Below are 15379 nucleotides of genomic sequence, written 5' to 3' on the forward strand. Positions count from 1 at the left end.
TGCTCTAATGAAATGTATTCTCTTTTTTCCTGTTACTGTCTTTTAAGCCCACTTTGTTCTAGTTTCTTGTTCTTTCTTGGTGACGCCTTATATTTTCCCACATCTGGGACTTCCTTCATCACTTATCCACTTCCAGACTTCCAGGTCATTCTGACCATTAAATACTGTCCATTCTTCAATGGTTATCTCAGAAAGCTCTTTGGAGAAAACTATTCTGAACCTTTTCCTCTGTTCTCTCAAAACATTTGTGATTATTATTTTGCCTCTATTATTATACCTCACCTTGGCTTATAGTTATTTTCTGTATGTCCTATGCTTGCATGCTTGCTAAGTCACTTCAGTCGTGTCCAACTCTTTGTGACCCTGTGGACTGTCAAGCTCCTTGGTCCATGGGATTCGCCAGACAAGAATACTGGAGTGAGTTGCCATGCCCTCCTTTAATATGTCCTATGTCCTCAAGTAAATATTAAACTCCTTGCCATCAGTAACTCAAGAGAGTTAGCTTTACGTTTAAACACAAAACTACTTATTTTGTCAACCATTGAAAAAGAGAACGTATATCCTTAAACTACTTCAATACAAGGGCTGTAAACTGAAATGCATTCAGAATCCAGGCACATAAGTTCACTAAGTTTTCCATCTGAACTGGGATTATAGTCGATTCAATAGTGCATAGCCAGCTTCCCTGGTGGCTCAGTGGTAAAGAATTCACCTGCCAATGCAGAAAACATGGGCTGAATAGTATTCTATTAGCCTCAAGTTTTAGGCTCAAAAAAGCTCCCTTAATTCTCTAGAATCCATTCAGTCCATTTTTTCCCCTCTCTGTTCTATTCTTATTCTCAGCAAGTTTGATAACAAAGGAAGCCCTTACCAGTAATATGTTGAGCTGCTCCAATTACATAGAAAGAGGAACTATTGTATTTCATATTACTGGATAAGGAATCATTATTCATATTTCATTATTATTTTGGCCCTCTAATAAATTATACAGTTCTCTGTGATCTGTTGTTGTTTTCAGGCATATATATAAAATGAGTAGTATGTATGAGCTTAAAAATTAAGTTGCTCTTAAATGAGATAATTTGAATATGTCCTGCCTCTTATATTTTCTTCTTCCAAGGCTTGTATGAATATTTGTTAGTTATCATGGAGAAATGATCTGTGTAGCCTTAAAGTTATCTTGTGGGTAGCTGCATGGGTAAGAAGAAAAAGGAGAAAGCTTGATGATATGAACTGGCTGAATGCAAGTTTAGTTAGTGTATATTTTATACCTAAAAGTTTTTGAGAAAGCTTTTAAGATGCCTTATCACTTAGACTTGACTACATCTGGAGTCAACTTAAAGACAATAAAAATAAATAATGTGGAATATTTTTCATAGAGACTGTCTAGGTAATTCTAAGATACTTCTAAGAGTCTAAGATACTCTTTTCTGAAACTGACATCTTACTGTGAAATATTTTTCATCTGTCATTGGAATGGCTAGCATGGGTTCTGCAGAAACTCAGAGAGAAATAGATTGCTTTTCAAAACAGTTATAAAATATTTTGGCATGAATCATGCTTATAATATTTTGCTCTTATAAATAAGCTAAATATGAACCAGAAAAAAATGGCATACTTGGGTTTTATCCTTATTTTTTTATGTTGATTGTTACTGGGAATTTCAATATTTCTGTGTGTAGTACACAGGAAATGAGCACTAAGTGGAAAATTAGTGTAGTTAATATCAATAATATTATTACTTTTATTACCACTTTCAGAAGCCTGGATTAGGCCCAGATTAGACATTCTCCGTCCTCCTAGATAGTTCGTGTGTTGCAAGATCATGAGTAACCACCTCTGTTGGAGACTCTGTAGCATGTACCATAAGGTTTTTTTAGTACATCCTTAAAAGGTATTTTTTGAATGCCTTCATTAATTGGTGATGATTCCCCACATTCTCAAGGTATAGCTTATAGATTTTAACACTATTTAATGTCTCCTATCTTTTATTTCTCACAAGTAACTAAGCATATGAAATTGAAATCTCCTACGGAGATGAATGCATGTTGATGGCTCTTTCGTATAGTTATCATTGGAACTTAAGATCATTACATATAGATACTGATTTTTCCTTAAATAAATCACATTTTGGCTTTCTTTTTTTTTTTTTTTAATAATTTTAAAATCTTTAATTCTTACATGCATTCCCAAACATGAACCCCCCTCCCACCTCCCTCCCCATAACATCTTTCTGGGTCATCCCCATGCACCAGCCCCAAGCATGCTGCATCCTGCGTCAGACATAGACTGGCGATTCAATTCACATGATAGTATACATGTTAGAATGTCATTCTCCCAAATCATCCCACCCTCTCCCTCTCCCTCTGAGTCCAAAAGTCCGTTATACACATCTGTGTCTTTTTTGCTGTCTTGCATACAGGGTCGTCATTGCCATCTTCCTAAATTCCATATATATGTGTTAGTATACTGTATTGGTGGCTTTCTTAGCTAATTTTTTTTTCATTATCATCATGTCAATACCCAGCTAATTATGCCATCTGTGCTTTAGTGAAACAATAGTGTAGTGAAAGTCAGAGGCAACCTTCCAAATTTGTTTAAGGAGATTTAACTGATGTGGGTATGTTAAATTTTCATTTTGTATTTACCTACTCTGTGAAAATTTTCACAAATGTTGACCTGTCTTTAAAGCAACAGACCTGAAAACCTTAATTTTGTTCATTGGTGAGTTATTTTCTAAAATCCTAGAAATGATAGATTGCTAAAGAAAAGCCTGTCAATGTGGAGCTTTTCTTCTTTTAATTAATGCATTAGCATTGCTTTCTTTGGGGAGGAGATCAAAATTGACTGTAGAGACAGACACTTAGTTGGGATGACACTAAAGCCTTAATTATCTCCAAGAATGAATAAATCTTGATGACTGAATTGCTGGTCTGGATATGTTTTTGAAATGATGAATCAGTGCACGATGATTGAGGTACACCATTTTGCTCTGCCTTCTTATCCTGATGCCACCTAGGTTTCTCTTCATTTCTGTCTCTCTCTCTCAACATACTTTGAAGGGTTTCCATTTTTCACATCCTAGAAATTCTAGGGTAGAGAATTATCCTGTCTTTATCCCCATCCCACCCTATCTGCATCCCCAAGCCAGCCTGAATTAATCATTCCTTTCTTTGGGTCTTTCTAGCACTGCGTCCTTTTTAAAAAATGTACTGATTTTTTAATTGAGTGATAATTGCTTTACAGAATTGTGTTGTTTTCTTTCCAACTTCAACATGAGTCAGCCATAGGTATACATATGTCGCCTCCCTCTTGAAACTCCCTCCTATCTCCCACCCCATCCTACTCCTCTAGGTTGAAACAGAGCCCCTGTTTGAGTTCCCTGCAACATACAGCAAATTCCCATTGGCTATCTATTTTACATATGCTAATATAAGTTTCCATGTTTCTGTCCCCATACATCTCACCCTCTCCTCCTCTCTCCCTGTGTCCATAAGTCTGTTCTCTATGTCTGCTTCTCTATTGCTGCCCTGCAAATAAATTCTTTGGTACAATCTTTCTAGATTCCATATGTATGCACTAGTATACAGTATTTATCTTTCTCTTTCTGACTTACTTCACTCTGTATAATAGGCTCTAGGTTCATCCACCTCATTAGAACTGACTGACTCAGATACTTTCCTTTCTATGGCTGAGTAATATTCCTTTGTATATATGTACCACAACTTCTTTATCCATTCATGTGTCAATGGACATCTAGGTTGCTTCCATGTTCTAGCTATTGTAAACAGTGAACACTGGGGTATATGTGTATTTTTTCAGTTTTGGTTTTCTCAGGGTATATGCCTAGGAGTGGGATTGCTGGGTCATATGGTGGTTTTATTCCTAGTTTTTTAAGGAGTCTCCATACCATATTCCATAGTGGCACTATTGATTTACATTCCCGCCAACAGTGCAGGAGGGTTTCCTTTTCTCCACCACCCTCTCCAGCATTTATTGTTTGTAGACTTTTTGATGACGGCCATTCTGACCAGTGTAGCACTGTGTTCTTCTTCATGGAATTTGTTTTATCTCACATTTTGTCCTCAGTGAGCATGTGTTGTGATTCTTACTCATGGCTGTAAGCACCTGGAGAACAAGAGTAACTTCTCATTTCAATTTGTATCTTCTGTACATCCAGTGTCTGGCACATGGTAGATACTCAGCAAGTGTAATGACTTCTCACAGGACAGCTGATATCCCAGGCATTTGGGTACATCCACAATGAATTTCACTTTTTGATTCAGTAGTGGTGGAAAGAGCACTCAGGATAATTATTTGCTATGTTGGCATCCAGCGCTGTATGATCCTTTTATTTTAGTAGAGAACACTAGAAAGCTGACAACTCTGCATTGCTGTCATCTACTAGCTTAGAAGAGTTTCAGGATGGAGACTCAGGATAGATTCCAGAGCCCAAAGCACCCTCGATTTAAATTTTATTATTTGGTTTAAAGTGAATGTTTAGAATGTCAGACATTCCCATATTTAAATGTATTCTTCAACATCTGCCTAGAATAGTGGAAAGAGTATATATGTTTTGGTATATATTCTCTTGTGTATATACTTTTTTATATATATTCTGGAGACCTAGATTTCCATCCTATTTTTCATGTTGTAAAGGAGAACATTATATGTTAAGTGATAGCTCTAGCTCCAGTGCATTTACGAATATGAATGTTTTGGTCATAACTGCTGTATAGGAACTACTGGCACTCACAATATGCTTGATATTCAGTAAATATTTACTTTCTAGATGTATTCATTTATGTATCATTGTCCTTACAAAAATAAGTAAAAGAAACTACAGAGAAACTAAATAACTTGTCCAAGGTAATGCTGTTAATAAGGTCCTAGGTATTTTCATCATCAACACCTTTGCTGGAAATAGTTTCATAGCAAGCTAACTGGCTATAAAGGCATTTTGCTATAAAAGAAAAATAAATGATTAACAGTTTTTTTGGATTGCAGTAGAAAATGATAAACCAGTTTTGCAAATCCTTTGGTGATCCCTCCCATATGTCAGAATCAGAAGTTCTCCATGGTAAGCAAATTTTGTAAGAGATGGCTAGAGATTCCCAACAGTTTTTGAGAGCACTAATGATCGATCCTTTACCTAATTTAGTTACCATGACTTGTTCTCTCTTGCTGTCTTTCCCAAAGTTATGACATAATATTAGAAATTGTAAGCAAAAGAAGAATAAAATCAAGCTCCTTCTATCCTCCTGCCACCCCTCTACCTCCCAGAATTGGTTACATGATTCCTGACTCATTTAAGTTTCTTGGAAACATTGAAAACTTTAATAGAATATGGCTAAATTAGATCACCAAAGGATTTGCAAGAACTGATATGTTACTATTTTCCAGTGTGATGAAATGGTCAATCATCTTATCTTCTACAGCAAAATGGCCTCACAGCCAGTTAGGTGTATGAGAAACTGCTTACCTGGAAGTTATTCATAGGAAAATAGTGGACATGTATTAGGTAAACTGTAGAGCTGATGTTAATCTAGTGTGTGTGTGTGTGTGTGTGTGTGTGTACAAATGTATACAAATTATGATAATACATATCATTATATAGATAGTATATATCATGGTACATGATAATACATAATATGTATATCATTATATATATAAAACATTTATATATATGTAAGACATTTATGTTGAAAGAGGGTGTTTGCTATGACCAGTGCGTTCTCTTGGCAAAACTCTTATTAGCTTTTGCACTGCTTCATTCCATATTACAAGGCCAAATTTGCCTGTTACCCCAGGTGTTTCTTGACTTCCTACTTTTGCATTCCAGTCCCCTATAATGAAAAGGACATCTTTTTTGGGCGTTAGTTCTAAAAGGTCTTGGAGGTCTTCATAGAACCGTTCAACTTCAGCTTCTTCAGAGTTACTGGTTGGGGCATAGGCTTGGATCACCATGATATTGAATGGTTTGCCTTGGAAACGAACAGAGATCATTCTGTCGTTTTTGAGATTGCATCCAAGTACTACATTCTGGACTCTTTTGTTGACCATGATGGCTCCTCCATTTCTTCTGAGGGATTCCTGCCCGCAGTAGTAGATATAATGGTCCTCTGAGTTAAATTCACCCACTCCAGTCCATTTTAGTTCTCTGATTCCTAGAATGTCGACGTTTACCCTTGCCATCTCCTGATTGACTACTTCCAATTTGCCTTGATTCATGGACCTGACATTCCAGGTTCCTATGCAATATTGCTCTTTACAGCATCAGACCTTGCTTCTATCACCAGTCACATCCACAAATGGGTATTGTTTTTGCTTTGTCTGCATCCCTTCATTCTTTCTGGAGTTATTTCTCCACTGATCTCCAGTAGCGTATTGGGCACCTACCAACCTGGGGAGTTCCTCTTTTGGTATCCTATCATTTTGCCTTTTCACACTGTTCATGGGGTTCTCAAGGCAAGAATACTGAAGTGGTTTGCCATTCCCTTCTCCAGTGGACCACATTCTGTCAGACCTCTCCATCATGACCCGTCGGTCTTGGGTGGCCCCACACGGCATGGCTTAGTTTCACTGAATTAGACAAGACTGTGGTCCGTGTGATCAGATTGGCTAGTTTTCTGTGATTATGGTTTCAGTGTGTCTGCCCTCTGATGCCTCTCACAACACCTACCGTCTGACTTGGGTTTCTCTTATCTTGGAAGTGGGGTATCTCTTCATGGCTGCTCCAGCAAAGTGGAGCCACTGCTCCTTACCTTGGACGAGCGGTATCTCCTCACCTCCACCCCTCCTGACCTTGAACATGGAGTAGCTCCTCTCGGCCGGGAGCTGACTGTGGCTCAAAAACAAGACTGGGAGCTGACTGTGGCTCAGATCATGAACTTCTTACTGCCAAATTCAGACTTAAATGGAAGAAATTAGGGAAAACCACAAAACCATTCAGGTATGACCTAAATCAAATCCCTTATGATTATACAGTGGAAGTGAGAAATAGATTTAAGGGACTAGATCTGATAGATAGAGTGCTTAATGAACTATGGATGGAGGTTCATGACATTGTACAGGAGACAGTGACCAAGACCATCCCCATGGAAAAGAAATGCAAAAAAGCCAAATGGCTGTCTGGGGAGGCCTTACGAATAGCTGTGAAAAGAAGAGAAGTGAAAAGCAAAGGAGAAAAGGAAAGATATAACCATCTGAATGCAGAGTTCCAAAGAATAGCAAGGACAAACAAGAAAGCCTTTCTCAGCAATCAATGGAAAGAAATAGAGGAAAACAACAGAATGGGAAAGACTAGAGATCTCTTCAAGATAATTAGAGATACCAAGGGAACATTTCATGCAAAGATGGGCTCAATAAAGGACAGAAATGGTATGGACCTAACAGAAGCAGAAGATACTAAGAAGAGGTGGCAAGAGTACAATAAGAACTGTACAAAAAAGATCTTCATGACCAAGATAGTAATGATGATGTGATCACTCACCTAGAGCCAGACATCCTGCAGTGTGAAGTCAAGTGGGCCTTAGGAAGCATCACTACAAACAAAGCTAGTGGAGGTGATGGAATTCCAGTTGAGCTATTTCAAATCCTGAAAGATGATGCTATGAAAGTGCTGCACTCAATATGCCAGCACATTTGGAAAACTCAGCAGTGGCCACAGGACTGGAAAAGGTCAGTTTTCATTCCAATCCCAAAGAAAGGCAATGCCAAAGAATGCTCAAACTACCACACAATTGCACTCATCTCACACGCTAGTAAAGTAATGCTCAAAATTCTCCAAGCCAGGCTTCAGCAATACGTGAACCGTGAACTCCCTGATATTCAAGCTGGTTTTAGAAAAGGCAGAGGAACCAGAGATCAAGTTGCAAACATCCACTGGATCATGGAAAAAGCAAGAAAATTCCAGAAAAACATCTATTTCTGCTTTCTTGACTATGCCAAAGCCTTTGACTGTGTGGATCACAATAAACTGTGGAAAATTCTGAAAGAGACGGGTATACCAGACTACCTGACCTGCCTCTTGAGAAACCTATATGTAGGTCAGGAAGCAACAGTTAGAACTGGGCAGGGAACAACAGACTGGTTCCAAATAGGAAAAGGAGTACGTCAAGGCTGTATTGTCATCCTGCTTACTTAACTTCTATGCAGAGTACAGCATGAGAAACGCTGGGCTGGAAGAAGCACCAGCTAGAATCAAGATTGCTGGCAGAAATATCAATAAGCTCAGATATGCAGATGACACCACCCTTACAGCAGAAAGTGAAGAGGAACTAAAGAGCCTCCTGATGAAAGTGAAAGAGGAGAGTGAAAAAGGTGGCTTAAACCTCAACATTCAGAAAACTAAGATTATGGCATCTGGTCCCATCACTTCATGGGAAATAGATGGGGAAACAGTGGCAATCTTTTTTGGGGGGGAGCTCCAAAATCACTGCAGATGGTGACTGCAGCCATGCAATTAAAAGACGATTACTCCTTGGAAGGAAAGTTATGACCAACTTAGATAGCATATTAAAAAGCAGAGACATTACTTTGCCAACAAAGGTCCGTCTATTCAAGGCTATGGTTTTTCCAGTAGTCATGTATGGATGTGAATGTTGGACTGTGAAGAAAGCTGAGTGCCGAAGAATTGATGCTTTTGAACTGTGGTGTTGGAGAAGACTCTTGAGAGTCCCTTGGACTGCAAGGAAATCCAAACAGTCCATCCTAAAGGAGATCAGTCTGGGTGTTCTTTGGAAGGACTGATGCTAAAGCTGAAACTCCAGTGCTTTGGCCACCTCATGCGAAGTGGTGACTCATTGGAAAAGACTCTAATGTTGGGAGGAATTGAGGGCAAGAGGAGAAGGGAACGACAGAGGGTGAGATGGCTGGATGGCGTCACTGGCTCAATGAACATGAGTTTGAGTGAACTCCTGGAGTTGGTGATGGACAGGGAGGCCTTGCATACAGCAGTTCATGGGGTCACAAAGAGTCAGACATGACTGAGTGACTGATCTGAACTGAAGACATTTATGAAACATATATGTATATATATAATGTCTCCTACTCTGATCCCATAAAATAACTTGAATGCTTCCTGTTTCATTCTGCATTCAGCTTGGAAATGCCTCTTCTATTTTATCCAAAAAAAAAAAAAAAATATATATATATATATATATATATATATATATATATAAGTCCATTAAGAGACCTATGAGAAGATAAGGTAAGGCATTTTTTGTTTTTCGAGACTTGATTACTTTACAAACATCCATCCATTCACCATAGTATTTGGGTGTTTTATCCAATGAAAAACTGCCATGTTTATTTAGGAGATATGCACTGTAGATGGGACTATAACCATGAAATAAAAGATACCTGCTCCTTGGAAGGAAAGCTACGACAAAACTAGACAGTGTATTAAAAAGCAGAGACATCACCTTGCCAACAAAGGTCTGTGTAGTCACAGTTACGGTTTTTCCAGTAGTCATGTACGGATGTGAGAGTTGGATCATAAAGAAGGCTGAGTGCTGACGAGCTGATGCTTTTGATTTTTGGTGCTAGAGAAGATTCTTGAGAGTCCCTTGGACTGTCAGGAGATCAAAGCAGTCAATTCTAAAGGAAATCAATCCTGAGTATTCATTGGAACAACTGTTGCTGAAGCTCTAATACTTTGGTCACCTGATGCAAAGAGCTGACTCATTCTAAAAGACCCTGATGTTTGGAAAGAGTGAAGGCAAAAGGAGAAGAGGGCGACAGAGGATGAGATGGTTGGATAGCATCACCAACTCAATGGACATGCATTTAGAGCAAACTCCAGGAGTTAGTGGGGAACAGCGGAGCCTGGGTTCATGGGTTTGCAAAGAATTGGACATGACTTAGTGGCTGAACAACAATGATAGTCAGTGAAGGAGAAGAGAACACTTGCTGACAACAGTGGAGTGGAAAGAAATAGAACAAAACAGAGCAAAAACAAATAGAACAATAGCTAGAGTGTTGAAGAAGGGACCATACTTATGTAGATTTCCCTGGGGACCTAACACTGCAACAAATACACTTCCTTCCTTTCCACTTACTCTGAGCAGCAAACACAGGGACATCCCACGAATATTCCCAGAACTGGGGCACACTCAAAATTCCATAGCTCTGTGCCCATCACTTTTATCCAAATACCGAGACTGTCACGTTTCATAATTTTCACATTTGTACTTATTATTGGTCACCACAGAATGGTCTTGTGTCCCAGTTAGCCATTTTGTCTCTCATTTATTTTGGGGATCAGATTTCTACTAACTTGTGTAATTTGCATAACCACTCAGATCTTTTTCCAGCGAAACAGTTATACTTTTCATGTAGATGTAAGTTTTTTGTCCTAACTCCACTTTGTCACATTTTCTTACAAAGAGATATTTCGGATAGTTGTTTACTTTTACAATTTCTACCTTGAAATGATTTCTTGTGGAAATCATGTACAAAATGACTTATCCCTTTTACTATATGCAGAACTTTATTGAGAAATGAGAACGTTGACTGAAGATCATTTGTTTGGCCAAGGGAGAGTTAGAAAAGTTATAAGATTGGACTTTTAGTTTTGTCTTTAGCCTATGGTGTGGAATTAATTTAGAGTGTGATTTCTCCAGCATGAGCTGGAGATTTGGGAAATTATTTACACAAGATCAAATTTTCCATGAGAGCAAAATGACGATTTTGGAAACTACGCCCTTTCTTTTGCAGCGTTGGAGTTCTTCACTGAGTCAAAATTTCCCCACTGTTTATTGCAGAGTGCTGCATTGTCTGTGTCTGTGGTTGTGAATGGTGGAGGGAAGGTATCATGAGGGCTGGGGAGGGGGAGGCTCATCACTAAAAGGGAGAGGGATATGGAGGCAAATGAAGAACATTCTGTTAGTAGAAGAGGCTCAGTCTGAGAAACATGACACTTGAATCGAGTAGCATCATCTTTTCCACCCATCATGACAGATATGAATCCCTCCTGTGGAGTCCTCCAGGTAGACTGGCTCAGTATAACAAGAGGATGGCTTTGAGTGTTAATCCATTGCAAGTTGAAACTGAAAACTGCAGATTTCAAATTGTTTGGGAACAGAGTTTGCTGATGGATGAATCATTTTAAGAGCCAGTCTAGAAAATACCATCACTAGAGTTACACTGATGATTTAAAATGTTTGGAAAGCATCTATGCTCATCAGTGATATTGGCCTGTAATTTTCTTTTTTTGGGGCATCTTTGTCAGGTTTTGGTATTAGGGTGATGGTGGCCTCATAGAATGAGTTTGGAAGTTTACCTTCCTCTGCAATTTTGGAAGTTTGAGTAGGATAGGTGTTAGCTCTTCTCTAAATTTTTGGTTGAATTCAGCTGTGAAGCCGTCTGGACCTGGGCTTTTGTTTGCTAGAAGATTTCTGATTACAGTTTCAATTTCCATGCTTGTGATGGGTCTGTTAAGATTTTCTATTTCTTCCTGGTTCAGTTTTAGAAAGTTGTACGTTTCTAAGAATTTGTCCATTTCTTCCAAGTTGTCCATTTTATTGGCATATAATTGCTGAAAGTAGTCTCTTATGATCCTTTGTATTTCTGTGTTGTCTGTTGTGATCTCTCCATTTTCATTTCTAATTTTATTGATTTGATTTTTCTCCTTTTGTTTGTTAATGAGACTGGCTAATGATTTGTCAATTTCATTTATCCTCTCAAAGAACCAGCTTTTGGCTTTGTTGGTTTTTGCCATGGTCTCTTTTGTTTCTTTTGCATTTATTTCTGCCCTAATTCTTAAGATTTCTTTCCTTCTACTGGGCGTCCCTGGTGGGTCAGAGGTTAAAGTGTCTGCCTGAAATGTGGGAGACCCTGGGGTTCTTCATTTCTTCCTTTTCTAGTTGCTTTAGGTGTAGAGTTAGGTTGTTTATTTGACTTTTTACTTGTTTCTTGAGATGTGCCTGTATTGCTATGAACTTTCTTCTTAGAACTACTTTTACAGCGTCCCACAGGTTTTGGGTTGTTGTGTTTTCATTTTCATTCATTTCCATGTGTATTTTGATTTCTTCTGTGATTTGTTGGTTATTCAGAAGCGTGTTGTTCAGCCTCCATATGTTGGAATTTTTATTAGTTTTTCTCCTATGATTGAGATCTAATTTTACTGCATTGTGGTCAGAAAAGATGCTTGGAATGATTTTGATTTTTTTGAGTTTACCAAGGCTAGATTTATGGCCCAGGATGTGATCTGTCCTGGAGAAGTTTCCGTATGCGCTTGAGAAAAAGGTGAAATTCATTGTTTGGGGGTGAAATGTCCTATAGATATCAATTAGGTCTAACTGATCTATTGTATCATTTAAAGTTTGTGTTTCCTTGTTAATTTTCTGTTTAGTTGATCTATCTATAGGTGTGAGTGGAGTATTAAAGTTTCCTACTAATATTGTGTTGTTAATTTCTGCTTTCATACTTGTTAGCATTTGTCTTACATATTGAGATGCTCCTGTGTTGGGTGCATATATATTTATAATTGTTATATCTTCTCCTTGGATTGATCCTTTGATCATTATGTAGTGCCCTTCTTTGTCTCTTTTCACAGCCTTTGTTTTTAAGTCTATTTCATCTGATATGAGTATTGCTACTCCTGCTTTCTTTTGGTCTCTATTTGCATGGAATATCTTTTTCTAGCCCTTCACTTTCAGTCTGTATGTGTCCCCTGTTTTGAGGTGGGTCTCTTGTAGACAACACCTATAGGGGTCTTGTTTTTGTATCCATTCAGCCAGTCTTTGTCTTTTGGTTCAACCCATTTACGTTTCAGGTAATTATTGATAAGTATGATCCCATTGCCATTTACTTTATTGTTTTGGATTCGAGTTTATACTCCCTTTTTGTGTTTCCTGTCTAGAGAAGATCCTTTAGCATTTGTTGGAGAGCTGGTTTGGTGGTGCTGAATTCTCTCAGCTTTTGCTTGTCTGTAAAGCTTTTGATTTCTCCTTCGTATTTGAATGAGATCCTTGCTGGGTACAGTAATCTGGGCTGTAGGTTATTTTCTTTCATCACTTTATGTATGTCCTGCCATTCCCTCCTGGCCTAAAGAGTTTCTATCAGCTGTTATCCTTATGGGAATCCCCTTGTGTGTTATTTGCTGTTTTTCCCTTGCTGCTTTTAATATTTGTTCTTTGTGTTTGATCTTTGTTAATTTGATTAATATGTGTCTTGGGGTGTTTCGCCTTGGGTTTATCCTGTTTGGGACTCTCCAGGTTTCTTGGACTTGGGTGATTATTTCCTTCCCCATTTTAGGGAAGTTTTCAACTATTGTCTCCTCAAGTATTTTCTCATGGTCTTTCTTTTTGTCTTCTTCATCTGGGACTCCTATGATTCGAATGTTGGGGTGTTTAACATTGTCCCAGAGGTCTTGGAAAGCAAAGTTTGATATAAACTTGATGTGAAAAGTCACTGGCCACTTGGTCATTCTCATCCCACAAATAACGGTATCTTAAAGTGACACACTAATTTGGTAGTTCAATTTAGGACACTTTTCAGTGCCCATATGTCTTTATTGGATCATATGCTTTTTAGTGATCTTTCTTACTCAGAACAAATTTCATGTTAGAAATCTTTCAGGGCCCATCTGTGGAAGGTACTAATATGATAGAGGACTGGATTGCCTATGGAAGACCTGCGTTCTCTCTTTGTCCCCCTTATCAGACATTTTAAGAGAGGGTTAATGAAGCCTAGGTATGAAATATTTGGTTTTTAAAGCTTTTTGCTACCTGACCTCTTTGTTAGACTAAGCCTTAGAGAACCAAAACACAGAGTTAAAAATAGAGTTAACATTTTCTTTAAAAATTTAAGCATCTTCCTCTTTTGGATGAGAGCAAGGAGGTTTCTTTTAATATTTGACTTTTCCCCCCTTCTCTTTTTTGGCAGCCTTCAGATGTACAGATCTCACTGAAGTCATTCCAGAATGAAAGCATTTATGATCAAATACCAGAAACTAAAAATAATTATCCTACCCTTTCTCTAGAGGTTATTGAATATTTCTCTTAACTATTCTGGTCAGGTGGCCTTTTAACAAGAGATGGATTTTTATGGTTGCAGGGGCAGGGGGTGAATGTAGTAGAAGATTAGTAAATAACTCAAAATAATTGCACTCAAAACCACCCTTTAATGCCAAGCAATCTGGCTTGTTTCACAATTCAAATAGTTTTGGAAAACGGTGATGCAGCTCAAACTCCAAGGCAATATTAGATTACACCAGTTAGTAACTGTTGTGTTTGGTGATGTCTCAGCCATCCTCCCCTTTCCTGGCACTATCTCCGTAGATTTACATTGTGCAAATATCTCGTCCTACTCTCAGTCCAAGTGGTTTGAGTGGGGCCACCCAGTCTGTGGATCAAAGTGAGGGGATGGAATGTGACTCAGGTTTGGTGAATCTGAAAGTCATGACCAGTAGTTTTGCTGAAACAATTGGAGAAAGAGACCTTTTCTTTCTGCATGTTGTTGTTAGTAGGTATAAACCTAAGGTGAAATTTGTCTGAAAATGAAACCAATACAGAGAAGAGCAGAGTCATAGAGCAGAGTGAAATTTGGTCTTGACAACAGCTTTTTTTTGGCTATTATTTTATCTATTTTATGTTTTTAATTGGAGGATAATTGCTTTACAATGTCGTGTTGGTTTCTGCTGTACGTGAACTAGCCATAAGGATATATATAAATATATACGTGTGTGTGTGTGTGTGTGTGTGTATACAGCTGTGTGTATGTGTGTGTGTATATGTATACCTTCTCTCTTGTGCCTCCCTCCCTCTACCCACCCCTCACCCCTCTAGGTTGTCACAGAGCAACAGGTTGGACTCCCTGTGTTATATAGCAGCTTCCCATTAGCTGTTTTGTTTTTTTTTTTTTAGTTCCTCCTGGATTCCATGCTGTAATTGAAGCTTTTCAGTTACTGAGCTAATAAATTCCCACTTTGCTTAAGTTATCTTAACCTGGGCTTCTGGTAATGAGTTATGAATTATACATTCCTCTTAATTATATTCAGTCCTAATTTTTCCCTAGAAATTCTTTGCATCTGACACTAAACTTGGTTATTTTGATTTGTTTTGCGGGGGGGGTGGGGGGGGGTGGGGTGGGGGGGGGAGTAAAATTTTTCTTTCTAGGTTTCATGTTTTTATTTCTTTGAGCTGCAAGGCTAAAACAATGCATCTTTTGTCCCTGTTAAAAACAGAGCAATCTAGGACACAAAGTTAAGCTCTGTCTACTTGTATCTCTGAGGTTTGTGGCCTAGACTTGACTTGTCACAGTTGCAGAGATTCAAAGAAAGTTCACATTTGTAAAGGATGTTAAATGGTGCATTTATTTTACAGGATATTGCCCATTAACTTTTTAATTATTTGACTATAATAAAGTTTCTGTG

The 15379-nt window shown here is 38.3% G+C and overlaps 1 protein-coding gene across 5 annotated transcripts in view; it reads left to right on the top strand.

Annotated features, from left to right (window-relative positions):
* RGS7 (regulator of G protein signaling 7) overlaps positions 1-15379 on the top strand; it is a 472754-nt gene that overhangs the window by 275507 nt on the left and 181868 nt on the right. The window lies entirely within an intron of this gene.

The sequence above is a fragment of the Ovis aries genome, chromosome 12 (genome assembly GCF_016772045.2).
Source record: "Ovis aries strain OAR_USU_Benz2616 breed Rambouillet chromosome 12, ARS-UI_Ramb_v3.0, whole genome shotgun sequence".
Lineage (NCBI taxonomy): Eukaryota > Metazoa > Chordata > Mammalia > Artiodactyla > Bovidae > Ovis > Ovis aries.